The sequence below is a fragment of the Doryrhamphus excisus genome, chromosome 3, assembly GCF_030265055.1.
Source record: "Doryrhamphus excisus isolate RoL2022-K1 chromosome 3, RoL_Dexc_1.0, whole genome shotgun sequence".
Classification (NCBI taxonomy): Eukaryota; Metazoa; Chordata; class Actinopteri; order Syngnathiformes; family Syngnathidae; genus Doryrhamphus; species Doryrhamphus excisus.
In genome coordinates this window covers 439,081-464,213 of record NC_080468.1, presented here as the reverse complement: position 1 = coordinate 464,213, position 25,133 = coordinate 439,081, and the positions used below count along the sequence as shown (strand labels likewise).

The window sequence follows — 25,133 nt, the reverse complement described above, 5'->3', positions numbered from 1 at the left end:
CTCAACAGCCATATTGGCCCCAGCATTTTCCTCTCCATTTTTTTGTTCTTTTCCAGCCTTTAGCTTGTTGGCAAAGGATTTCGGGCAGTCTCTGAAGAGATGGTTTGAGTCTCCACAGAGGTTGCACTTTCTGCCATTGGTACATTGCTCAAAAGTATGTCCAATTTCTCTACATTTCCGACACACAGTCTGCTGACATGCCTCTGCCAGGTGCCCGTGCTCTCCACACTTGCGGCAGAGCTTGGGCTGACCCTGGTAGTGTATGTAGCCTCGGTTTTCTCCCAGAACTATCATTGATGGGAGATGTTTCAGACCCTGGAAGCCCTGAGGGTCCTGCCATTGCTGGATGGGGACCCTCCAGGCGCAGTTCCAGATGCCATCTTCATCCCTCACCTTCATAGCCTGGCCTTTAACCGTGCAATATCTTCCCAGCCAAAAGCAAATGTCATCTGCGGTCACTGTCTCATTAAACATTCTAACAATAACGGTTTTAGCCGCATTGTCAGTCAGTTTTTCAACGTTGAACACAGGCAACTGGGATTTCACATCTTCATAACGCGTCCAAAATTCTCTCAAAGTTGCAGCAGACTGGAAACTTACATCATAGCCTTTGTTGTAAGGCAGTGCCAAAATGCAGTTGAGGTCATCAGGTTTAAATTGAAGGATTTTTTGGATGATTTTTCTGGAAAAATCCAATCTGGACAGTCCCAGTGACTCACCCTCCATTTCCTTATATGTGAAACGCACACTGTGGTGCCTCCGCATACCGGCATAGCTGGCCGACATGGTGGAGGCACCACAAACTGAAATTTTCCTGCTCAATGAGAGTTTTAAAACAAATAAATACTTAAAAAAGCAATAAATACAAAAAATAAAACTTACCTTGCACTGCTGCGGGAATAAGAAAAGTTAAAATACACTGAAAAGCGTAGGAAATTTCCTCCCGAATGTTGGCAGAATTCTATGCACCTGAAGCATACAATTCTCCACCCAAAGGAGGTGACCGCAGTCTTAGCCAAAAGGCCGAGAAGCGATGCCGATGGGCGCTCGTAGGGGAGGAGGGCACTTCCGGCATGACAAGCTAAAGGACCGGTTGCACGCATGTTCGAATAAAATGTAGACGGAACAAACATAGCGTCAGTTATCACCCTTATATCCATTCGCTTAGACAATAGAAAGTGTTTGAATGTGCTGAAGAAGAAATGTGCCCGTGACCCTGATCAGAGACCCCCAGCGAGCCCCAGGTCCTGGAGGTGCCTGGAAGCGCCAACAGCGACCCTGCAGATGTTCACGTTAATCCTGCAAGAATGTGTCAAGAAAAGAACTCGTAAAACAATGAAAGTAATTACTCTCACACACACACACACACACACATAGACAAACAGACACAGCTTGTACAACTGCCTCCCCCCAGTGTTGCACGACCATGCCGTAGGGGACCCCTGAAAGAGAATAAAACGAGAGGGGCGTGAACTGCATATTCACAGTGGAGCGGCATGCCACTGGGTATGTGGTTTCACTGTCCTCGCTGCGAGTAACTTTGAATATTGTTGTCTGTCTCTTCTGTATTCCTGCATTTGAGTGTTTTTTTACAAGTGTCACAGGAGTTTGAACCTGACAACCCACTGACTCATGACGACCTCGCATGTCTACACGTGTCAGGGTTAAACATATTGGCCTCTCATGTTACATGGTGTGACTAGGCACGTGGAGTCAGTACTCCAGTCTCCCCGTTGAACGTCTGCAGCAACTGCACTAAGCCACTTGCTGCCGCTGCCTTTGCTCAGAATGAAGTCACACGAGAGCCACACAGACCGACTCCTTGAGACAACCAGAGTACGTTCTCTGAATTTGGACACAGGTCCAGTGGCTGGGCTTGTTGCGGGCGACCTGATGAGACCACCACTTAGCATGTGGCATGTGCGAGAGACTCCTCCGGGCGAGACCGGTCCAATTCATACTTACCTGGCAGGGGAGATACCATGATCAAGAAGGTGGTTCACCCAGGGCGAGGCTCAGCCATTGCACATGGGCTGAGCTGACCTCTGCGAATTCCCCAAATGTGGGAATCTCGACTGCATAATTTGTGATAGTGGGGGACTGCGTTCGCGCTCTCCCCTGATCCCGTGTTTAAAACAAGAGGCAGGTGCAGCGCCGTGCCGAGCTCCTTGGCTTGCGAGTGCAGCCGGACTCGAGCAAGAAACGACCAGGCCAGCACTACCTTGTACGCTTGCTGGAAAGGTCTGCCCGTCCGCGGGAGACAACCAACCAACCAACCAGCCGAGAGGCCGATCTGCTCTCAGTCAGGAAACCTCAATGAAAAACGGCAACCAGGCAGAGAAAGGGGCGTCGGCCAAGCGCCTCCACTTTACCGGCACACCGGAACCACTGGCCACAGCGGACCAGGTGGCCGTCAGAAACAACCGTCCAACTCAAGCGGAAGCGGCTCAAATTGCTGTTGTCGCTCTCAGCGGCCTTCCCAGCCGCAGAGGCAACCGCTTCGGATCTTTATGTCCAAGGAAGGCAAGCAGCGACACCCAAGATGGAAGCCACAACATTGTGGTTCATGGTAAACCTACCCGCACAGGCCAGCTCCTGCACTTTGAGTCCCTTCGCCCACTGGAACCCGAGCCAGAAGCTGTCAGAAGCGCAAACAAGAGAGCAGAAAATACCGGGTCACTCACTCACCGAGGGTGGCAGACGCACAATTTACAGGCTCTGACCGCCTGTGGCTATCCCACGTGGTTTTTTTTTTTTTTTTTTCCTTTTTTTGTCACAGCCAACACACAAAGGGCCACCAAACCCGACCCTGAGAAGCCAAACGGAAGACGGAAAAGCCCCTTATGCCACTGGTTTGTGGAGGAAACTTGGAAGGCCTCCACCAGACAAGATCATCGTGTCAGATTCCATCCAGCAGTTGATCAATGCGACACTCACAGGGCCCCGGGAAGCGCGCACGAAACCTGAGCATCAGGAGCCGGTGGGAGACTGCAGGAGGCAAGGCTGACAAAAAGTGGCTGACACCCTCTGGAGACCGGCTGCTGCGAGGGAAATGGGGTCCACGGAGTGCGCAGACACAGTGCCCCGCTACCACGAGCCATTTCCTCTGCAGAATTACTGCTCAGGGGGCACCAAACGTGAGCACGTTCAGTGCATTTCTTTCAGCATCATCCACAAGATGCACCCTGCCAGAGTCTGCTGTTGCTGTTTACACAAGAAGGAGAAGCGCACCGTTCCTGGAAGCGCTGCAATACCAGGTCGATGCGTGGAGCGGATGGCGCAAGCCCCAATCGCAGCTCCCTGTTGCAAAAAGCAATTTAATATTTAGTCCCCTGTTGGGGGACGTATCAGATATTAAACTGATAAGAACAGATACTACACTTGATCTTAGCCAAAAGGCCGAGAAGCGATGCCGATGGGCGCTCGTAGGGGAGGAGGGCACTTCCGGCATGACAAGCTAAAGGACCGGTTGCACGCATGTTCGAATAAAATGTAGACGGAACAAACATAGCGTCAGTTATCACCCTTATATCCATTCGCTTAGACAATAGAAAGTGTTTGAATGTGCTGAAGAAGAAATGTGCCCGTGACCCTGATCAGAGACCCCCAGCGAGCCCCAGGTCCTGGAGGTGCCTGGAAGCGCCAACAGCGACCCTGCAGATGTTCACGTTAATCCTGCAAGAATGTGTCAAGAAAAGAACTCGTAAAACAATGAAAGTAATTACTCTCACACACACACACACACACACATAGACAAACAGACACAGCTTGTACAACTGCCTCCCCCCAGTGTTGCACGACCATGCCGTAGGGGACCCCTGAAAGAGAATAAAACGAGAGGGGCGTGAACTGCATATTCACAGTGGAGCGGCATGCCACTGGGTATGTGGTTTCACTGTCCTCGCTGCGAGTAACTAGTAACTTTGAATATTGTTGTCTGTCTCTTCTGTATTCCTGCATTTGAGTGTTTTTTTACAAGTGTCACAGGAGTTTGAACCTGACAACCCACTGACTCATGACGACCTCGCATGTCTACACGTGTCAGGGTTAAACATATTGGCCTCTCATGTTACATGGTGTGACTAGGCACGTGGAGTCAGTACTCCAGTCTCCCCATTGAACGTCTGCAGCAACTGCACTAAGCCACTTGCTGCCGCTGCCTTTGCTCAGAATGAAGTCACACGAGAGCCACACAGACCGACTCCTTGAGACAACCAGAGTACGTTCTCTGAATTTGGACACAGGTCCAGTGGCTGGGCTTGTTGCGGGCGACCTGATGAGACCACCACTTAGCATGTGGCATGTGCGAGAGACTCCTCCGGGCGAGACCGGTCCAATTCATACTTACCTGGCAGGGGAGATACCATGATCAAGAAGGTGGTTCACCCAGGGCGAGGCTCAGCCATTGCACATGGGCTGAGCTGACCTCTGCGAATTCCCCAAATGTGGGAATCTCGACTGCATAATTTGTGATAGTGGGGGACTGCGTTCGCGCTCTCCCCTGATCCCGTGTTTAAAACAAGAGGCAGGTGCAGCGCCGTGCCGAGCTCCTTGGCTTGCGAGTGCAGCCGGACTCGAGCAAGAAACGACCAGGCCAGCACTACCTTGTACGCTTGCTGGAAAGGTCTGCCCGTCCGCGGGAGACAACCAACCAACCAGCCGAGAGGCCGATCTGCTCTCAGTCAGGAAACCTCAATGAAAAACGGCAACCAGGCAGAGAAAGGGGCGTCGGCCAAGCGCCTCCACTTTACCGGCACACCGGAACCACTGGCCACAGCGGACCAGGTGGCCGTCAGAAACAACCGTCCAACTCAAGCGGAAGCGGCTCAAATTGCTGTTGTCGCTCTCAGCGGCCTTCCCAGCCGCAGAGGCAACCGCTTCGGATCTTTATGTCCAAGGAAGGCAAGCAGCGACACCCAAGATGGAAGCCACAACATTGTGGTTCATGGTAAACCTACCCGCACAGGCCAGCTCCTGCACTTTGAGTCCCTTCGCCCACTGGAACCCGAGCCAGAAGCTGTCAGAAGCGCAAACAAGAGAGCAGAAAATACCGGGTCACTCACTCACCGAGGGTGGCAGACGCACAATTTACAGGCTCTGACCGCCTGTGGCTATCCCACATGGTTTTTTTTTTTTTTTTTCCTTTTTTTGTCACAGCCAACACACAAAGGGCCACCAAACCCGACCCTGAGAAGCCAAACGGAAGACGGAAAAGCCCCTTATGCCACTGGTTTGTGGAGGAAACTTGGAAGGCCTCCACCAGACAAGATCATCGTGTCAGATTCCATCCAGCAGTTGATCAATGCGACACTCACAGGGCCCCGGGAAGCGCGCACGAAACCTGAGCATCAGGAGCCGGTGGGAGACTGCAGGAGGCAAGGCTGACAAAAAGTGGCTGACACCCTCTGGAGACCGGCTGCTGCGAGGGAAATGGGGTCCACGGAGTGCGCAGACACAGTGTCCCGCTACCACGAGCCATTTCCTCTGCAGAATTACTGCTCAGGGGGCACCAAACGTGAGCACGTTCAGTGCATTTCTTTCAGCATCATCCACAAGATGCACCCTGCCAGAGTCTGCTGTTGCTGTTTACACAAGAAGGAGAAGTGCACCGTTCCTGGAAGCGCTGCAATACCAGGTCGATGCGTGGAGCGGATGGCGCAAGCCCCAATCGCAGCTCCCTGTTCCAAAAAGCAATTTAATATTTAGTCCCCTGTTGGGGGACGTATCAGATATTAAACTGATAAGAACAGATACTACACTTGATCTTAGCCAAAAGGCCGAGAAGCGATGCCGATGGGCGCTCGTAGGGGAGGAGGGCACTTCCGGCATGACAAGCTAAAGGACCGGTTGCACGCATGTTCGAATAAAATGTAGACGGAACAAACATAGCGTCAGTTATCACCCTTATATCCATTCGCTTAGACAATAGAAAGTGTTTGAATGTGCTGAAGAAGAAATGTGCCCGTGACCCTGATCGGAGACCCCCAGCGAGCCCCAGGTCCTGGAGGTGCCTGGAAGCGCCAACAGCGACCCTGCAGATGTTCACGTTAATCCTGCAAGAATGTGTCAAGAAAAGAACTCGTAAAACAATGAAAGTAATTACTCTCACACACACACACACACACACACATAGACAAACAGACACAGCTTGTACAACTGCCTCCCCCCAGTGTTGCACGACCATGCCGTAGGGGACCCCTGAAAGAGAATAAAACGAGAGGGGCGTGAACTGCATATTCACAGTGGAGCGGCATGCCACTGGGTATGTGGTTTCACTGTCCTCGCTGCGAGTAACTTTGAATATTGTTGTCTGTCTCTTCTGTATTCCTGCATTTGAGTGTTTTTTTACAAGTGTCACAGGAGTTTGAACCTGACAACCCACTGACTCATGACGACCTCGCATGTCTACACGTGTCAGGGTTAAACATATTGGCCTCTCATGTTACATGGTGTGACTAGGCACGTGGAGTCAGTACTCCAGTCTCCCCATTGAACGTCTGCAGCAACTGCACTAAGCCACTTGCTGCCGCTGCCTTTGCTCAGAATGAAGTCACACGAGAGCCACACAGACCGACTCCTTGAGACAACCAGAGTACGTTCTCTGAATTTGGACACAGGTCCAGTGGCTGGGCTTGTTGCGGGCGACCTGATGAGACCACCACTTAGCATGTGGCATGTGCGAGAGACTCCTCCGGGCGAGACCGGTCCAATTCATACTTACCTGGCAGGGGAGATACCATGATCAAGAAGGTGGTTCACCCAGGGCGAGGCTCAGCCATTGCACATGGGCTGAGCTGACCTCTGCGAATTCCCCAAATGTGGGAATCTCGACTGCATAATTTGTGATAGTGGGGGACTGCGTTCGCGCTCTCCCCTGATCCCGTGTTTAAAACAAGAGGCAGGTGCAGCGCCGTGCCGAGCTCCTTGGCTTGCGAGTGCAGCCGGACTCGAGCAAGAAACGACCAGGCCAGCACTACCTTGTACGCTTGCTGGAAAGGTCTGCCCGTCCGCGGGAGACAACCAACCAACCAGCCGAGAGGCCGATCTGCTCTCAGTCAGGAAACCTCAATGAAAAACGGCAACCAGGCAGAGAAAGGGGCGTCGGCCAAGCGCCTCCACTTTACCGGCACACCGGAACCACTGGCCACAGCGGACCAGGTGGCCGTCAGAAACAACCGTCCAACTCAAGCGGAAGCGGCTCAAATTGCTGTTGTCGCTCTCAGCGGCCTTCCCAGCCGCAGAGGCAACCGCTTCGGATCTTTATGTCCAAGGAAGGCAAGCAGCGACACCCAAGATGGAAGCCACAACATTGTGGTTCATGGTAAACCTACCCGCACAGGCCAGCTCCTGCACTTTGAGTCCCTTCGCCCACTGGAACCCGAGCCAGAAGCTGTCAGAAGCGCAAACAAGAGAGCAGAAAATACCGGGTCACTCACTCACCGAGGGTGGCAGACGCACAATTTACAGGCTCTGACCGCCTGTGGCTATCCCACGTGGTTTTTTTTTTTTTTTTTTCCTTTTTTTGTCACAGCCAACACACAAAGGGCCACCAAACCCGACCCTGAGAAGCCAAACGGAAGACGGAAAAGCCCCTTATGCCACTGGTTTGTGGAGGAAACTTGGAAGGCCTCCACCAGACAAGATCATCGTGTCAGATTCCATCCAGCAGTTGATCAATGCGACACTCACAGGGCCCCGGGAAGCGCGCACGAAACCTGAGCATCAGGAGCCGGTGGGAGACTGCAGGAGGCAAGGCTGACAAAAAGTGGCTGACACCCTCTGGAGACCGGCTGCTGCGAGGGAAATGGGGTCCACGGAGTGCGCAGACACAGTGTCCCGCTACCACGAGCCATTTCCTCTGCAGAATTACTGCTCAGGGGGCACCAAACGTGAGCACGTTCAGTGCATTTCTTTCAGCATCATCCACAAGATGCACCCTGCCAGAGTCTGCTGTTGCTGTTTACACAAGAAGGAGAAGTGCACCGTTCCTGGAAGCGCTGCAATACCAGGTCGATGCGTGGAGCGGATGGCGCAAGCCCCAATCGCAGCTCCCTGTTCCAAAAAGCAATTTAATATTTAGTCCCCTGTTGGGGGACGTATCAGATATTAAACTGATAAGAACAGATACTACACTTGATCTTAGCCAAAAGGCCGAGAAGCGATGCCGATGGGCGCTCGTAGGGGAGGAGGGCACTTCCGGCATGACAAGCTAAAGGACCGGTTGCACGCATGTTCGAATAAAATGTAGACGGAACAAACATAGCGTCAGTTATCACCCTTATATCCATTCGCTTAGACAATAGAAAGTGTTTGAATGTGCTGAAGAAGAAATGTGCCCGTGACCCTGATCGGAGACCCCCAGCGAGCCCCAGGTCCTGGAGGTGCCTGGAAGCGCCAACAGCGACCCTGCAGATGTTCACGTTAATCCTGCAAGAATGTGTCAAGAAAAGAACTCGTAAAACAATGAAAGTAATTACTCTCACACACACACACACACACACACATAGACAAACAGACACAGCTTGTACAACTGCCTCCCCCCAGTGTTGCACGACCATGCCGTAGGGGACCCCTGAAAGAGAATAAAACGAGAGGGGCGTGAACTGCATATTCACAGTGGAGCGGCATGCCACTGGGTATGTGGTTTCACTGTCCTCGCTGCGAGTAACTTTGAATATTGTTGTCTGTCTCTTCTGTATTCCTGCATTTGAGTGTTTTTTTACAAGTGTCACAGGAGTTTGAACCTGACAACCCACTGACTCATGACGACCTCGCATGTCTACACGTGTCAGGGTTAAACATATTGGCCTCTCATGTTACATGGTGTGACTAGGCACGTGGAGTCAGTACTCCAGTCTCCCCATTGAACGTCTGCAGCAACTGCACTAAGCCACTTGCTGCCGCTGCCTTTGCTCAGAATGAAGTCACACGAGAGCCACACAGACCGACTCCTTGAGACAACCAGAGTACGTTCTCTGAATTTGGACACAGGTCCAGTGGCTGGGCTTGTTGCGGGCGACCTGATGAGACCACCACTTAGCATGTGGCATGTGCGAGAGACTCCTCCGGGCGAGACCGGTCCAATTCATACTTACCTGGCAGGGGAGATACCATGATCAAGAAGGTGGTTCACCCAGGGCGAGGCTCAGCCATTGCACATGGGCTGAGCTGACCTCTGCGAATTCCCCAAATGTGGGAATCTCGACTGCATAATTTGTGATAGTGGGGGACTGCGTTCGCGCTCTCCCCTGATCCCGTGTTTAAAACAAGAGGCAGGTGCAGCGCCGTGCCGAGCTCCTTGGCTTGCGAGTGCAGCCGGACTCGAGCAAGAAACGACCAGGCCAGCACTACCTTGTACGCTTGCTGGAAAGGTCTGCCCGTCCGCGGGAGACAACCAACCAACCAGCCGAGAGGCCGATCTGCTCTCAGTCAGGAAACCTCAATGAAAAACGGCAACCAGGCAGAGAAAGGGGCGTCGGCCAAGCGCCTCCACTTTACCGGCACACCGGAACCACTGGCCACAGCGGACCAGGTGGCCGTCATAAACAACCGTCCAACTCAAGCGGAAGCGGCTCAAATTGCTGTTGTCGCTCTCAGCGGCCTTCCCAGCCGCAGAGGCAACCGCTTCGGATCTTTATGTCCAAGGAAGGCAAGCAGCGACACCCAAGATGGAAGCCACAACATTGTGGTTCATGGTAAACCTACCCGCACAGGCCAGCTCCTGCACTTTGAGTCCCTTCGCCCACTGGAACCCGAGCCAGAAGCTGTCAGAAGCGCAAACAAGAGAGCAGAAAATACCGGGTCACTCACTCACCGAGGGTGGCAGACGCACAATTTACAGGCTCTGACCGCCTGTGGCTATCCCACGTGGTTTTTTTTTTTTTTTTTTCCTTTTTTTGTCACAGCCAACACACAAAGGGCCACCAAACCCGACCCTGAGAAGCCAAACGGAAGACGGAAAAGCCCCTTATGCCACTGGTTTGTGGAGGAAACTTGGAAGGCCTCCACCAGACAAGATCATCGTGTCAGATTCCATCCAGCAGTTGATCAATGCGACACTCACAGGGCCCCGGGAAGCGCGCACGAAACCTGAGCATCAGGAGCCGGTGGGAGACTGCAGGAGGCAAGGCTGACAAAAAGTGGCTGACACCCTCTGGAGACCGGCTGCTGCGAGGGAAATGGGGTCCACGGAGTGCGCAGACACAGTGTCCCGCTACCACGAGCCATTTCCTCTGCAGAATTACTGCTCAGGGGGCACCAAACGTGAGCACGTTCAGTGCATTTCTTTCAGCATCATCCACAAGATGCACCCTGCCAGAGTCTGCTGTTGCTGTTTACACAAGAAGGAGAAGTGCACCGTTCCTGGAAGCGCTGCAATACCAGGTCGATGCGTGGAGCGGATGGCGCAAGCCCCAATCGCAGCTCCCTGTTCCAAAAAGCAATTTAATATTTAGTCCCCTGTTGGGGGACGTATCAGATATTAAACTGATAAGAACAGATACTACACTTGATCTTAGCCAAAAGGCCGAGAAGCGATGCCGATGGGCGCTCGTAGGGGAGGAGGGCACTTCCGGCATGACAAGCTAAAGGACCGGTTGCACGCATGTTCGAATAAAATGTAGACGGAACAAACATAGCGTCAGTTATCACCCTTATATCCATTCGCTTAGACAATAGAAAGTGTTTGAATGTGCTGAAGAAGAAATGTGCCCGTGACCCTGATCGGAGACCCCCAGCGAGCCCCAGGTCCTGGAGGTGCCTGGAAGCGCCAACAGCGACCCTGCAGATGTTCACGTTAATCCTGCAAGAATGTGTCAAGAAAAGAACTCGTAAAACAATGAAAGTAATTACTCTCACACACACACACACACACACACATAGACAAACAGACACAGCTTGTACAACTGCCTCCCCCCAGTGTTGCACGACCATGCCGTAGGGGACCCCTGAAAGAGAATAAAACGAGAGGGGCGTGAACTGCATATTCACAGTGGAGCGGCATGCCACTGGGTATGTGGTTTCACTGTCCTCGCTGCGAGTAACTTTGAATATTGTTGTCTGTCTCTTCTGTATTCCTGCATTTGAGTGTTTTTTTACAAGTGTCACAGGAGTTTGAACCTGACAACCCACTGACTCATGACGACCTCGCATGTCTACACGTGTCAGGGTTAAACATATTGGCCTCTCATGTTACATGGTGTGACTAGGCACGTGGAGTCAGTACTCCAGTCTCCCCATTGAACGTCTGCAGCAACTGCACTAAGCCACTTGCTGCCGCTGCCTTTGCTCAGAATGAAGTCACACGAGAGCCACACAGACCGACTCCTTGAGACAACCAGAGTACGTTCTCTGAATTTGGACACAGGTCCAGTGGCTGGGCTTGTTGCGGGCGACCTGATGAGACCACCACTTAGCATGTGGCATGTGCGAGAGACTCCTCCGGGCGAGACCGGTCCAATTCATACTTACCTGGCAGGGGAGATACCATGATCAAGAAGGTGGTTCACCCAGGGCGAGGCTCAGCCATTGCACATGGGCTGAGCTGACCTCTGCGAATTCCCCAAATGTGGGAATCTCGACTGCATAATTTGTGATAGTGGGGGACTGCGTTCGCGCTCTCCCCTGATCCCGTGTTTAAAACAAGAGGCAGGTGCAGCGCCGTGCCGAGCTCCTTGGCTTGCGAGTGCAGCCGGACTCGAGCAAGAAACGACCAGGCCAGCACTACCTTGTACGCTTGCTGGAAAGGTCTGCCCGTCCGCGGGAGACAACCAACCAACCAGCCGAGAGGCCGATCTGCTCTCAGTCAGGAAACCTCAATGAAAAACGGCAACCAGGCAGAGAAAGGGGCGTCGGCCAAGCGCCTCCACTTTACCGGCACACCGGAACCACTGGCCACAGCGGACCAGGTGGCCGTCAGAAACAACCGTCCAACTCAAGCGGAAGCGGCTCAAATTGCTGTTGTCGCTCTCAGCGGCCTTCCCAGCCGCAGAGGCAACCGCTTCGGATCTTTATGTCCAAGGAAGGCAAGCAGCGACACCCAAGATGGAAGCCACAACATTGTGGTTCATGGTAAACCTACCCGCACAGGCCAGCTCCTGCACTTTGAGTCCCTTCGCCCACTGGAACCCGAGCCAGAAGCTGTCAGAAGCGCAAACAAGAGAGCAGAAAATACCGGGTCACTCACTCACCGAGGGTGGCAGACGCACAATTTACAGGCTCTGACCGCCTGTGGCTATCCCACGTGGTTTTTTTTTTTTTTTTTTCCTTTTTTTGTCACAGCCAACACACAAAGGGCCACCAAACCCGACCCTGAGAAGCCAAACGGAAGACGGAAAAGCCCCTTATGCCACTGGTTTGTGGAGGAAACTTGGAAGGCCTCCACCAGACAAGATCATCGTGTCAGATTCCATCCAGCAGTTGATCAATGCGACACTCACAGGGCCCCGGGAAGCGCGCACGAAACCTGAGCATCAGGAGCCGGTGGGAGACTGCAGGAGGCAAGGCTGACAAAAAGTGGCTGACACCCTCTGGAGACCGGCTGCTGCGAGGGAAATGGGGTCCACGGAGTGCGCAGACACAGTGCCCCGCTACCACGAGCCATTTCCTCTGCAGAATTACTGCTCAGGGGGCACCAAACGTGAGCACGTTCAGTGCATTTCTTTCAGCATCATCCACAAGATGCACCCTGCCAGAGTCTGCTGTTGCTGTTTACACAAGAAGGAGAAGTGCACCGTTCCTGGAAGCGCTGCAATACCAGGTCGATGCGTGGAGCGGATGGCACAAGCCCCAATCGCAGCTCCCTGTTCCAAAAAGCAATTTAATATTTAGTCCCCTGTTGGGGGACGTATCAGATATTAAACTGATAAGAACAGATACTACACTTGATCTTAGCCAAAAGGCCGAGAAGCGATGCCGATGGGCGCTCGTAGGGGAGGAGGGCACTTCCGGCATGACAAGCTAAAGGACCGGTTGCACGCATGTTCGAATAAAATGTAGACGGAACAAACATAGCGTCAGTTATCACCCTTATATCCATTCGCTTAGACAATAGAAAGTGTTTGAATGTGCTGAAGAAGAAATGTGCCCGTGACCCTGATCAGAGACCCCCAGCGAGCCCCAGGTCCTGGAGGTGCCTGGAAGCGCCAACAGCGACCCTGCAGATGTTCACGTTAATCCTGCAAGAATGTGTCAAGAAAAGAACTCGTAAAACAATGAAAGTAATTACTCTCACACACACACACACACACACACATAGACAAACAGACACAGCTTGTACAACTGCCTCCCCCCAGTGTTGCACGACCATGCCGTAGGGGACCCCTGAAAGAGAATAAAACGAGAGGGGCGTGAACTGCATATTCACAGTGGAGCGGCATGCCACTGGGTATGTGGTTTCACTGTCCTCGCTGCGAGTAACTTTGAATATTGTTGTCTGTCTCTTCTGTATTCCTGCATTTGAGTGTTTTTTTACAAGTGTCACAGGAGTTTGAACCTGACAACCCACTGACTCATGACGACCTCGCATGTCTACACGTGTCAGGGTTAAACATATTGGCCTCTCATGTTACATGGTGTGACTAGGCACGTGGAGTCAGTACTCCAGTCTCCCCATTGAACGTCTGCAGCAACTGCACTAAGCCACTTGCTGCCGCTGCCTTTGCTCAGAATGAAGTCACACGAGAGCCACACAGACCGACTCCTTGAGACAACCAGAGTACGTTCTCTGAATTTGGACACAGGTCCAGTGGCTGGGCTTGTTGCGGGCGACCTGATGAGACCACCACTTAGCATGTGGCATGTGCGAGAGACTCCTCCGGGCGAGACCGGTCCAATTCATACTTACCTGGCAGGGGAGATACCATGATCAAGAAGGTGGTTCACCCAGGGCGAGGCTCAGCCATTGCACATGGGCTGAGCTGACCTCTGCGAATTCCCCAAATGTGGGAATCTCGACTGCATAATTTGTGATAGTGGGGGACTGCGTTCGCGCTCTCCCCTGATCCCGTGTTTAAAACAAGAGGCAGGTGCAGCGCCGTGCCGAGCTCCTTGGCTTGCGAGTGCAGCCGGACTCGAGCAAGAAACGACCAGGCCAGCACTACCTTGTACGCTTGCTGGAAAGGTCTGCCCGTCCGCGGGAGACAACCAACCAACCAGCCGAGAGGCCGATCTGCTCTCAGTCAGGAAACCTCAATGAAAAACGGCAACCAGGCAGAGAAAGGGGCGTCGGCCAAGCGCCTCCACTTTACCGGCACACCGGAACCACTGGCCACAGCGGACCAGGTGGCCGTCAGAAACAACCGTCCAACTCAAGCGGAAGCGGCTCAAATTGCTGTTGTCGCTCTCAGCGGCCTTCCCAGCCGCAGAGGCAACCGCTTCGGATCTTTATGTCCAAGGAAGGCAAGCAGCGACACCCAAGATGGAAGCCACAACATTGTGGTTCATGGTAAACCTACCCGCACAGGCCAGCTCCTGCACTTTGAGTCCCTTCGCCCACTGGAACCCGAGCCAGAAGCTGTCAGAAGCGCAAACAAGAGAGCAGAAAATACCGGGTCACTCACTCACCGAGGGTGGCAGACGCACAATTTACAGGCTCTGACCGCCTGTGGCTATCCCACGTGGTTTTTTTTTTTTTTTTTTTCCTTTTTTTGTCACAGCCAACACACAAAGGGCCACCAAACCCGACCCTGAGAAGCCAAACGGAAGACGGAAAAGCCCCTTATGCCACTGGTTTGTGGAGGAAACTTGGAAGGCCTCCACCAGACAAGATCATCGTGTCAGATTCCATCCAGCAGTTGATCAATGCGACACTCACAGGGCCCCGGGAAGCGCGCACGAAACCTGAGCATCAGGAGCCGGTGGGAGACTGCAGGAGGCAAGGCTGACAAAAAGTGGCTGACACCCTCTGGAGACCGGCTGCTGCGAGGGAAATGGGGTCCACGGAGTGCGCAGACACAGTGCCCCGCTACCACGAGCCATTTCCTCTGCAGAATTACTGCTCAGGGGGCACCAAACGTGAGCACGTTCAGTGCATTTCTTTCAGCATCATCCACAAGATGCACCCTGCCAGAGTCTGCTGTTGCTGTTTACACAAGAAGGAGAAGTGCACCGTTCCTGGAAGCGCTGCAATACCAGGTCGATGCGTGGAGCGGATGGCGCAAGCCCCAATCGCAGCTCCCTGTTCCAAAAAGCAATTTAATATTTAGTCCCCTGTTGGGGGACGTATCAGATATTAAACTGATAAGAACAGATACTACACTTGATCTTAGCCAAAAGGCCGAGAAGCGATGCCGATGGGCGCTCGTAGGGGAGGAGGGCACTTCCGGCATGACAAGCTAAAGGACCGGTTGCACGCATGTTCGAATAAAATGTAGACGGAACAAACATAGCGTCAGTTATCACCCTTATATCCATTCGCTTAGACAATAGAAAGTGTTTGAATGTGCTGAAGAAGAAATGTGCCCGTGACCCTGATCAGAGACCCCCAGCGAGCCCCAGGTCCTGGAGGTGCCTGGAAGCGCCAACAGCGACCCTGCAGATGTTCACGTTAATCCTGCAAGAATGTGTCAAGAAAAGAACTCGTAAAACAATGAAAGTAATTACTCTCTCACACACACACACACACACACATAGACAAACAGACACAGCTTGTACAACTGCCTCCCCCCAGTGTTGCACGACCATGCCGTAGGGGACCCCTGAAAGAGAATAAAACGAGAGGGGCGTGAACTGCATATTCACAGTGGAGCGGCATGCCACTGGGTATGTGGTTTCACTGTCCTCGCTGCGAGTAACTTTGAATATTGTTGTCTGTCTCTTCTGTATTCCTGCATTTGAGTGTTTTTTTACAAGTGTCACAGGAGTTTGAACCTGACAACCCACTGACTCATGACGACCTCGCATGTCTACACGTGTCAGGGTTAAACATATTGGCCTCTCATGTTACATGGTGTGACTAGGCACGTGGAGTCAGTACTCCAGTCTCCCCATTGAACGTCTGCAGCAACTGCACTAAGCCACTTGCTGCCGCTGCCTTTGCTCAGAATGAAGTCACACGAGAGCCACACAGACCGACTCCTTGAGACAACCAGAGTACGTTCTCTGAATTTGGACACAGGTCCAGTGGCTGGGCTTGTTGCGGGCGACCTGATGAGACCACCACTTAGCATGTGGCATGTGCGAGAGACTCCTCCGGGCGAGACCGGTCCAATTCATACTTACCTGGCAGGGGAGATACCATGATCAAGAAGGTGGTTCACCCAGGGCGAGGCTCAGCCATTGCACATGGGCTGAGCTGACCTCTGCGAATTCCCCAAATGTGGGAATCTCGACTGCATAATTTGTGATAGTGGGGGACTGCGTTCGCGCTCTCCCCTGATCCCGTGTTTAAAACAAGAGGCAGGTGCAGCGCCGTGCCGAGCTCCTTGGCTTGCGAGTGCAGCCGGACTCGAGCAAGAAACGACCAGGCCAGCACTACCTTGTACGCTTGCTGGAAAGGTCTGCCCGTCCGCGGGAGACAACCAACCAACCAGCCGAGAGGCCGATCTGCTCTCAGTCAGGAAACCTCAATGAAAAACGGCAACCAGGCAGAGAAAGGGGCGTCGGCCAAGCGCCTCCACTTTACCGGCACACCGGAACCACTGGCCACAGCGGACCAGGTGGCCGTCAGAAACAACCGTCCAACTCAAGCGGAAGCGGCTCAAATTGCTGTTGTCGCTCTCAGCGGCCTTCCCAGCCGCAGAGGCAACCGCTTCGGATCTTTATGTCCAAGGAAGGCAAGCAGCGACACCCAAGATGGAAGCCACAACATTGTGGTTCATGGTAAACCTACCCGCACAGGCCAGCTCCTGCACTTTGAGTCCCTTCGCCCACTGGAACCCGAGCCAGAAGCTGTCAGAAGCGCAAACAAGAGAGCAGAAAATACCGGGTCACTCACTCACCGAGGGTGGCAGACGCACAATTTACAGGCTCTGACCGCCTGTGGCTATCCCACGTGGTTTTTTTTTTTTTTTTTTCCTTTTTTTGTCACAGCCAACACACAAAGGGCCACCAAACCCGACCCTGAGAAGCCAAACGGAAGACGGAAAAGCCCCTTATGCCACTGGTTTGTGGAGGAAACTTGGAAGGCCTCCACCAGACAAGATCATCGTGTCAGATTCCATCCAGCAGTTGATCAATGCGACACTCACAGGGCCCCGGGAAGCGCGCACGAAACCTGAGCATCAGGAGCCGGTGGGAGACTGCAGGAGGCAAGGCTGACAAAAAGTGGCTGACACCCTCTGGAGACCGGCTGCTGCGAGGGAAATGGGGTCCACGGAGTGCGCAGACACAGTGTCCCGCTACCACGAGCCATTTCCTCTGCAGAATTACTGCTCAGGGGGCACCAAACGTGAGCACGTTCAGTGCATTTCTTTCAGCATCATCCACAAGATGCACCCTGCCAGAGTCTGCTGTTGCTGTTTACACAAGAAGGAGAAGTGCACCGTTCCTGGAAGCGCTGCAATACCAGGTCGATGCGTGGAGCGGATGGCGCAAGCCCCAATCGCAGCTCCCTGTTCCAAAAAGCAATTTAATATTTAGTCCCCTGTTGGGGGACGTATCAGATATTAAACTGATAAGAACAGATACTACACTTGATCTTAGCCAAAAGGCCGAGAAGCGATGCCGATGGGCGCTCGTAGGGGAGGAGGGCACTTCCGGCATGACAAGCTAAAGGACCGGTTGCACGCATGTTCGAATAAAATGTAGACGGAACAAACATAGCGTCAGTTATCACCCTTATATCCATTCGCTTAGACAATAGAAAGTGTTTGAATGTGCTGAAGAAGAAATGTGCCCGTGACCCTGATCAGAGACCCCCAGCGAGCCCCAGGTCCTGGAGGTGCCTGGAAGCGCCAACAGCGACCCTGCAGATGTTCACGTTAATCCTGCAAGAATGTGTCAAGAAAAGAACTCGTAAAACAATGAAAGTAATTACTCTCACACACACACACACACACACACATAGACAAACAGACACAGCTTGTACAACTGCCTCCCCCCAGTGTTGCACGACCATGCCGTAGGGGACCCCTGAAAGAGAATAAAACGAGAGGGGCGTGAACTGCATATTCACAGTGGAGCGGCATGCCACTGGGTATGTGGTTTCACTGTCCTCGCTGCGAGTAACTTTGAATATTGTTGTCTGTCTCTTCTGTATTCCTGCATTTGAGTGTTTTTTTACAAGTGTCACATGAGTTTGAACCTGACAACCCACTGACTCATGACGACCTCGCATGTCTACACGTGTCAGGGTTAAACATATTGGCCTCTCATGTTACATGGTGTGACTAGGCACGTGGAGTCAGTACTCCAGTCTCCCCATTGAACGTCTGCAGCAACTGCACTAAGCCACTTGCTGCCGCTGCCTTTGCTCAGAATGAAGTCACACGAGAGCCACACAGACCGACTCCTTGAGACAACCAGAGTACGTTCTCTGAATTTGGACACAGGTCCAGTGGCTGGGCTTGTTGCGGGCGACCTGATGAGACCACCACTTAGCATGTGGCATGTGCGAGAGACTCCTCCGGGCGAGACCGGTCCAATTCATACTTACCTGGCAGGGGAGATACCATGATCAAGAAGGTGGTTCACCCAGGGCGAGGCTCAGCCATTGCACATGGGCTGAGCTGACCTCTGCGAATTCCCCAAATGTGGGAATCTCGACTGCATAATTTGTGATAGTGGGGGACTGCGTTCGCGCTCTCCCCTGATCCCGTGTTTAAAACAAGAGGCAGGTGCAGCGCCGTGCCGAGCTCCTTGGCTTGCGAGTGCAGCCGGACTCGAGCAAGAAACGACCAGGCCAGCACTACCTTGTACGCTTGCTGGAAAGGTCTGCCCGTCCGCGGGAGACAACCAACCAACCAGCCGAGAGGCCGATCTGCTCTCAGTCAGGAAACCTCAATGAAAAACGGCAACCAGGCAGAGAAAGGGGCGTCGGCCAAGCGCCTCCACTTTACCGGCACACCGGAACCACTGGCCACAGCGGACCAGGTGGCCGTCAGAAACAACCGTCCAACTCAAGCGGAAGCGGCTCAAATTGCTGTTGTCGCTCTCAGCGGCCTTCCCAGCCGCAGAGGCAACCGCTTCGGATCTTTATGTCCAAGGAAGGCAAGCAGCGACACCCAAGATGGAAGCCACAACATTGTGGTTCATGGTAAACCTACCCGCACAGGCCAGCTCCTGCACTTTGAGTCCCTTCGCCCACTGGAACCCGAGCCAGAAGCTGTCAGAAGCGCAAACAAGAGAGCAGAAAATACCGGGTCACTCACTCACCGAGGGTGGCAGACGCACAATTTACAGGCTCTGACCGCCTGTGGCTATCCCACGTGGTTTTTTTTTTTTTTTTTCCTTTTTTTGTCACAGCCAACACACAAAGGGCCACCAAACCCGACCCTGAGAAGCCAAACGGAAGACGGAAAAGCCCCTTATGCCACTGGTTTGTGGAGGAAACTTGGAAGGCCTCCACCAGACAAGATCATCGTGTCAGATTCCATCCAGCAGTTGATCAATGCGACACTCACAGGGCCCCGGGAAGCGCGCACGAAACCTGAGCATCAGGAGCCGGTGGGAGACTGCAGGAGGCAAGGCTGACAAAAAGTGGCTGACACCCTCTGGAGACCGGCTGCTGCGAGGGAAATGGGGTCCACGGAGTGCGCAGACACAGTGTCCCGCTACCACGAGCCATTTCCTCTGCAGAATTACTGCTCAGGGGGCACCAAACGTGAGCACGTTCAGTGCATTTCTTTCAGCATCATCCACAAGATGCACCCTGCCAGAGTCTGCTGTTGCTGTTTACACAAGAAGGAGAAGTGCACCGTTCCTGGAAGCGCTGCAATACCAGGTCGATGCGTGGAGCGGATGGCGCAAGCCCCAATCGCAGCTCCCTGTTCCAAAAAGCAATTTAATATTTAGTCCCCTGTTGGGGGACGTATCAGATATTAAACTGATAAGAACAGATACTACACTTGATCTTAGCCAAAAGGCCGAGAAGCGATGCCGATGGGCGCTCGTAGGGGAGGAGGGCACTTCCGGCATGACAAGCTAAAGGACCGGTTGCACGCATGTTCGAATAAAATGTAGACGGAACAAACATAGCGTCAGTTATCACCCTTATATCCATTCGCTTAGACAATAGAAAGTGTTTGAATGTGCTGAAGAAGAAATGTGCCCGTGACCCTGATCAGAGACCCCCAGCGAGCCCCAGGTCCTGGAGGTGCCTGGAAGCGCCAACAGCGACCCTGCAGATGTTCACGTTAATCCTGCAAGAATGTGTCAAGAAAAGAACTCGTAAAACAATGAAAGTAATTACTCTCACACACACACACACACACACACATAGACAAACAGACACAGCTTGTACAACTGCCTCCCCCCAGTGTTGCACGACCATGCCGTAGGGGACCCCTGAAAGAGAATAAAACGAGAGGGGCGTGAACTGCATATTCACAGTGGAGCGGCATGCCACTGGGTATGTGGTTTCACTGTCCTCGCTGCGAGTAACTTTGAATATTGTTGTCTGTCTCTTCTGTATTCCTGCATTTGAGTGTTTTTTTACAAGTGTCACATGAGTTTGAACCTGACAACCCACTGACTCATGACGACCTCGCATGTCTACACGTGTCAGGGTTAAACATATTGGCCTCTCATGTTACATGGTGTGACTAGGCACGTGGAGTCAGTACTCCAGTCTCCCCATTGAACGTCTGCAGCAACTGCACTAAGCCACTTGCTGCCGCTGCCTTTGCTCAGAATGAAGTCACACGAGAGCCACACAGACCGACTCCTTGAGACAACCAGAGTACGTTCTCTGAATTTGGACACAGGTCCAGTGGCTGGGCTTGTTGCGGGCGACCTGATGAGACCACCACTTAGCATGTGGCATGTGCGAGAGACTCCTCCGGGCGAGACCGGTCCAATTCATACTTACCTGGCAGGGGAGATACCATGATCAAGAAGGTGGTTCACCCAGGGCGAGGCTCAGCCATTGCACATGGGCTGAGCTGACCTCTGCGAATTCCCCAAATGTGGGAATCTCGACTGCATAATTTGTGATAGTGGGGGACTGCGTTCGCGCTCTCCCCTGATCCCGTGTTTAAAACAAGAGGCAGGTGCAGCGCCGTGCCGAGCTCCTTGGCTTGCGAGTGCAGCCGGACTCGAGCAAGAAACGACCAGGCCAGCACTACCTTGTACGCTTGCTGGAAAGGTCTGCCCGTCCGCGGGAGACAACCAACCAACCAGCCGAGAGGCCGATCTGCTCTCAGTCAGGAAACCTCAATGAAAAACGGCAACCAGGCAGAGAAAGGGGCGTCGGCCAAGCGCCTCCACTTTACCGGCACACCGGAACCACTGGCCACAGCGGACCAGGTGGCCGTCAGAAACAACCGTCCAACTCAAGCGGAAGCGGCTCAAATTGCTGTTGTCGCTCTCAGCGGCCTTCCCAGCCGCAGAGGCAACCGCTTCGGATCTTTATGTCCAAGGAAGGCAAGCAGCGACACCCAAGATGGAAGCCACAACATTGTGGTTCATGGTAAACCTACCCGCACAGGCCAGCTCCTGCACTTTGAGTCCCTTCGCCCACTGGAACCCGAGCCAGAAGCTGTCAGAAGCGCAAACAAGAGAGCAGAAAATACCGGGTCACTCACTCACCGAGGGTGGCAGACGCACAATTTACAGGCTCTGACCGCCTGTGGCTATCCCACGTGGTTTTTTTTTTTTTTTTTTCCTTTTTTTGTCACAGCCAACACACAAAGGGCCACCAAACCCGACCCTGAGAAGCCAAACGGAAGACGGAAAAGCCCCTTATGCCACTGGTTTGTGGAGGAAACTTGGAAGGCCTCCACCAGACAAGATCATCGTGTCAGATTCCATCCAGCAGTTGATCAATGCGACACTCACAGGGCCCCGGGAAGCGCGCACGAAACCTGAGCATCAGGAGCCGGTGGGAGACTGCAGGAGGCAAGGCTGACAAAAAGTGGCTGACACCCTCTGGAGACCGGCTGCTGCGAGGGAAATGGGGTCCACGGAGTGCGCAGACACAGTGCCCCGCTACCACGAGCCATTTCCTCTGCAGAATTACTGCTCAGGGGGCACCAAACGTGAGCACGTTCAGTGCATTTCTTTCAGCATCATCCACAAGATGCACCCTGCCAGAGTCTGCTGTTGCTGTTTACACAAGAAGGAGAAGTGCACCGTTCCTGGAAGCGCTGCAATACCAGGTCGATGCGTGGAGCGGATGGCGCAAGCCCCAATCGCAGCTCCCTGTTCCAAAAAGCAATTTAATATTTAGTCCCCTGTTGGGGGACGTATCAGATATTAAACTGATAAGAACAGATACTACACTTGATCTTAGCCAAAAGGCCGAGAAGCAATGCCGATGGGCGCTCGTAGGGGAGGAGGGCACTTCCGGCATGACAAGCTAAAGGACCGGTTGCACGCATGTTCGAATAAAATGTAGACGGAACAAACATAGCGTCAGTTATCACCCTTATATCCATTCGCTTAGACAATAGAAAGTGTTTGAATGTGCTGAAGAAGAAATGTGCCCGTGACCCTGATCAGAGACCCCCAGCGAGCCCCAGGTCCTGGAGGTGCCTGGAAGCGCCAACAGCGACCCTGCAGATGTTCACGTTAATCCTGCAAGAATGTGTCAAGAAAAGAACTCGTAAAACAATGAAAGTAATTACTCTCACACACACACACACACACACACATAGACAAACAGACACAGCTTGTACAACTGCCTCCCCCCAGTGTTGCACGACCATGCCGTAGGGGACCCCTGAAAGAGAATAAAACGAGAGGGGCGTGAACTGCATATTCACAGTGGAGCGGCATGCCACTGGGTATGTGGTTTCACTGTCCTCGCTGCGAGTAACTTTGAATATTGTTGTCTGTCTCTTCTGTATTCCTGCATTTGAGTGTTTTTTTACAAGTGTCACAGGAGTTTGAACCTGACAACCCACTGACTCATGACGACCTCGCATGTCTACACGTGTCAGGGTTAAACATATTGGCCTCTCATGTTACATGGTGTGACTAGGCACGTGGAGTCAGTACTCCAGTCTCCCCATTGAACATCTGCAGCAACTGCACTAAGCCACTTGCTGCCGCTGCCTTTGCTCAGAATGAAGTCACACGAGAGCCACACAGACCGACTCCTTGAGACAACCAGAGTACGTTCTCTGAATTTGGACACAGGTCCAGTGGCTGGGCTTGTTGCGGGCGACCTGATGAGACCACCACTTAGCATGTGGCATGTGCGAGAGACTCCTCCGGGCGAGACCGGTCCAATTCATACTTACCTGGCAGGGGAGATACCATGATCAAGAAGGTGGTTCACCCAGGGCGAGGCTCAGCCATTGCACATGGGCTGAGCTGACCTCTGCGAATTCCCCAAATGTGGGAATCTCGACTGCATAATTTGTGATAGTGGGGGACTGCGTTCGCGCTCTCCCCTGATCCCGTGTTTAAAACAAGAGGCAGGTGCAGCGCCGTGCCGAGCTCCTTGGCTTGCGAGTGCAGCCGGACTCGAGCAAGAAACGACCAGGCCAGCACTACCTTGTACGCTTGCTGGAAAGGTCTGCCCGTCCGCGGGAGACAACCAACCAACCAGCCGAGAGGCCGATCTGCTCTCAGTCAGGAAACCTCAATGAAAAACGGCAACCAGGCAGAGAAAGGGGCGTCGGCCAAGCGCCTCCACTTTACCGGCACACCGGAACCACTGGCCACAGCGGACCAGGTGGCCGTCAGAAACAACCGTCCAACTCAAGCGGAAGCGGCTCAAATTGCTGTTGTCGCTCTCAGCGGCCTTCCCAGCCGCAGAGGCAACCGCTTCGGATCTTTATGTCCAAGGAAGGCAAGCAGCGACACCCAAGATGGAAGCCACAACATTGTGGTTCATGGTAAACCTACCCGCACAGGCCAGCTCCTGCACTTTGAGTCCCTTCGCCCACTGGAACCCGAGCCAGAAGCTGTCAGAAGCGCAAACAAGAGAGCAGAAAATACCGGGTCACTCACTCACCGAGGGTGGCAGACGCACAATTTACAGGCTCTGACCGCCTGTGGCTATCCCACGTGGTTTTTTTTTTTTTTTTTTCCTTTTTTTGTCACAGCCAACACACAAAGGGCCACCAAACCCGACCCTGAGAAGCCAAACGGAAGACGGAAAAGCCCCTTATGCCACTGGTTTGTGGAGGAAACTTGGAAGGCCTCCACCAGACAAGATCATCGTGTCAGATTCCATCCAGCAGTTGATCAATGCGACACTCACAGGGCCCCGGGAAGCGCGCACGAAACCTGAGCATCAGGAGCCGGTGGGAGACTGCAGGAGGCAAGGCTGACAAAAAGTGGCTGACACCCTCTGGAGACCGGCTGCTGCGAGGGAAATGGGGTCCACGGAGTGCGCAGACACAGTGCCCCGCTACCACGAGCCATTTCCTCTGCAGAATTACTGCTCAGGGGGCACCAAACGTGAGCACGTTCAGTGCATTTCTTTCAGCATCATCCACAAGATGCACCCTGCCAGAGTCTGCTGTTGCTGTTTACACAAGAAGGAGAAGTGCACCGTTCCTGGAAGCGCTGCAATACCAGGTCGATGCGTGGAGCGGATGGCGCAAGCCCCAATCGCAGCTCCCTGTTCCAAAAAGCAATTTAATATTTAGTCCCCTGTTGGGGGACGTATCAGATATTAAACTGATAAGAACAGATACTACACTTGATCTTAGCCAAAAGGCCGAGAAGCGATGCCGATGGGCGCTCGTAGGGGAGGAGGGCACTTCCGGCATGACAAGCTAAAGGACCGGTTGCACGCATGTTCGAATAAAATGTAGACGGAACAAACATAGCGTCAGTTATCACCCTTATATCCATTCGCTTAGACAATAGAAAGTGTTTGAATGTGCTGAAGAAGAAATGTGCCCGTGACCCTGATCAGAGACCCCCAGCGAGCCCCAGGTCCTGGAGGTGCCTGGAAGCGCCAACAGCGACCCTGCAGATGTTCACGTTAATCCTGCAAGAATGTGTCAAGAAAAGAACTCGTAAAACAATGAAAGTAATTACTCTCACACACACACACACACACACACATAGACAAACAG

The 25,133-nt window shown here is 53.0% G+C and overlaps 20 non-coding genes across 20 annotated transcripts; 10 read left to right on the top strand and 10 right to left on the bottom strand.

The window, feature by feature from the left end:
• Positions 1-1,957: 1,957 nt before the first annotated feature.
• On the top strand, positions 1,958-2,121 carry LOC131126775 (U1 spliceosomal RNA). Its single transcript, XR_009129293.1, has one exon. It is a non-coding gene; the product is annotated as a U1 spliceosomal RNA (small nuclear RNA).
• Positions 2,122-3,220: 1,099 nt separating this feature from the next.
• Positions 3,221-3,411, bottom strand: LOC131126942 (U2 spliceosomal RNA). The gene has a single exon (XR_009129456.1). It is a non-coding gene; the product is annotated as a U2 spliceosomal RNA (small nuclear RNA).
• A 929-nt stretch (positions 3,412-4,340) lies between these two features.
• Positions 4,341-4,504, top strand: LOC131126774 (U1 spliceosomal RNA). The gene has a single exon (XR_009129292.1). It is a non-coding gene; the product is annotated as a U1 spliceosomal RNA (small nuclear RNA).
• Positions 4,505-5,598: 1,094 nt separating this feature from the next.
• On the bottom strand, positions 5,599-5,789 carry LOC131126879 (U2 spliceosomal RNA). The gene has a single exon (XR_009129395.1). It is a non-coding gene; the product is annotated as a U2 spliceosomal RNA (small nuclear RNA).
• A 924-nt stretch (positions 5,790-6,713) lies between these two features.
• On the top strand, positions 6,714-6,877 carry LOC131126773 (U1 spliceosomal RNA). The gene has a single exon (XR_009129291.1). It is a non-coding gene; the product is annotated as a U1 spliceosomal RNA (small nuclear RNA).
• Positions 6,878-7,972: 1,095 nt separating this feature from the next.
• LOC131126877 (U2 spliceosomal RNA) lies at positions 7,973-8,163 on the bottom strand. The gene has a single exon (XR_009129394.1). It is a non-coding gene; the product is annotated as a U2 spliceosomal RNA (small nuclear RNA).
• Positions 8,164-9,087: 924 nt separating this feature from the next.
• On the top strand, positions 9,088-9,251 carry LOC131126772 (U1 spliceosomal RNA). The gene has a single exon (XR_009129290.1). It is a non-coding gene; the product is annotated as a U1 spliceosomal RNA (small nuclear RNA).
• A 1,095-nt stretch (positions 9,252-10,346) lies between these two features.
• On the bottom strand, positions 10,347-10,537 carry LOC131126876 (U2 spliceosomal RNA). The gene has a single exon (XR_009129393.1). It is a non-coding gene; the product is annotated as a U2 spliceosomal RNA (small nuclear RNA).
• Positions 10,538-11,461: 924 nt separating this feature from the next.
• Positions 11,462-11,625, top strand: LOC131126771 (U1 spliceosomal RNA). Its single transcript, XR_009129289.1, has one exon. It is a non-coding gene; the product is annotated as a U1 spliceosomal RNA (small nuclear RNA).
• A 1,095-nt stretch (positions 11,626-12,720) lies between these two features.
• On the bottom strand, positions 12,721-12,911 carry LOC131126941 (U2 spliceosomal RNA). The gene has a single exon (XR_009129455.1). It is a non-coding gene; the product is annotated as a U2 spliceosomal RNA (small nuclear RNA).
• A 924-nt stretch (positions 12,912-13,835) lies between these two features.
• On the top strand, positions 13,836-13,999 carry LOC131126770 (U1 spliceosomal RNA). The gene has a single exon (XR_009129288.1). It is a non-coding gene; the product is annotated as a U1 spliceosomal RNA (small nuclear RNA).
• Positions 14,000-15,095: 1,096 nt separating this feature from the next.
• LOC131126875 (U2 spliceosomal RNA) lies at positions 15,096-15,286 on the bottom strand. Its single transcript, XR_009129392.1, has one exon. It is a non-coding gene; the product is annotated as a U2 spliceosomal RNA (small nuclear RNA).
• A 924-nt stretch (positions 15,287-16,210) lies between these two features.
• On the top strand, positions 16,211-16,374 carry LOC131126769 (U1 spliceosomal RNA). Its single transcript, XR_009129287.1, has one exon. It is a non-coding gene; the product is annotated as a U1 spliceosomal RNA (small nuclear RNA).
• Positions 16,375-17,469: 1,095 nt separating this feature from the next.
• LOC131126874 (U2 spliceosomal RNA) lies at positions 17,470-17,660 on the bottom strand. Its single transcript, XR_009129391.1, has one exon. It is a non-coding gene; the product is annotated as a U2 spliceosomal RNA (small nuclear RNA).
• Positions 17,661-18,584: 924 nt separating this feature from the next.
• Positions 18,585-18,748, top strand: LOC131126768 (U1 spliceosomal RNA). Its single transcript, XR_009129286.1, has one exon. It is a non-coding gene; the product is annotated as a U1 spliceosomal RNA (small nuclear RNA).
• Positions 18,749-19,842: 1,094 nt separating this feature from the next.
• Positions 19,843-20,033, bottom strand: LOC131126873 (U2 spliceosomal RNA). The gene has a single exon (XR_009129390.1). It is a non-coding gene; the product is annotated as a U2 spliceosomal RNA (small nuclear RNA).
• Positions 20,034-20,957: 924 nt separating this feature from the next.
• LOC131126766 (U1 spliceosomal RNA) lies at positions 20,958-21,121 on the top strand. Its single transcript, XR_009129284.1, has one exon. It is a non-coding gene; the product is annotated as a U1 spliceosomal RNA (small nuclear RNA).
• A 1,095-nt stretch (positions 21,122-22,216) lies between these two features.
• On the bottom strand, positions 22,217-22,407 carry LOC131126929 (U2 spliceosomal RNA). Its single transcript, XR_009129444.1, has one exon. It is a non-coding gene; the product is annotated as a U2 spliceosomal RNA (small nuclear RNA).
• A 924-nt stretch (positions 22,408-23,331) lies between these two features.
• Positions 23,332-23,495, top strand: LOC131126765 (U1 spliceosomal RNA). Its single transcript, XR_009129283.1, has one exon. It is a non-coding gene; the product is annotated as a U1 spliceosomal RNA (small nuclear RNA).
• Positions 23,496-24,590: 1,095 nt separating this feature from the next.
• On the bottom strand, positions 24,591-24,781 carry LOC131126872 (U2 spliceosomal RNA). The gene has a single exon (XR_009129389.1). It is a non-coding gene; the product is annotated as a U2 spliceosomal RNA (small nuclear RNA).
• Between the last annotated feature and the right edge of the window lie 352 nt (positions 24,782-25,133).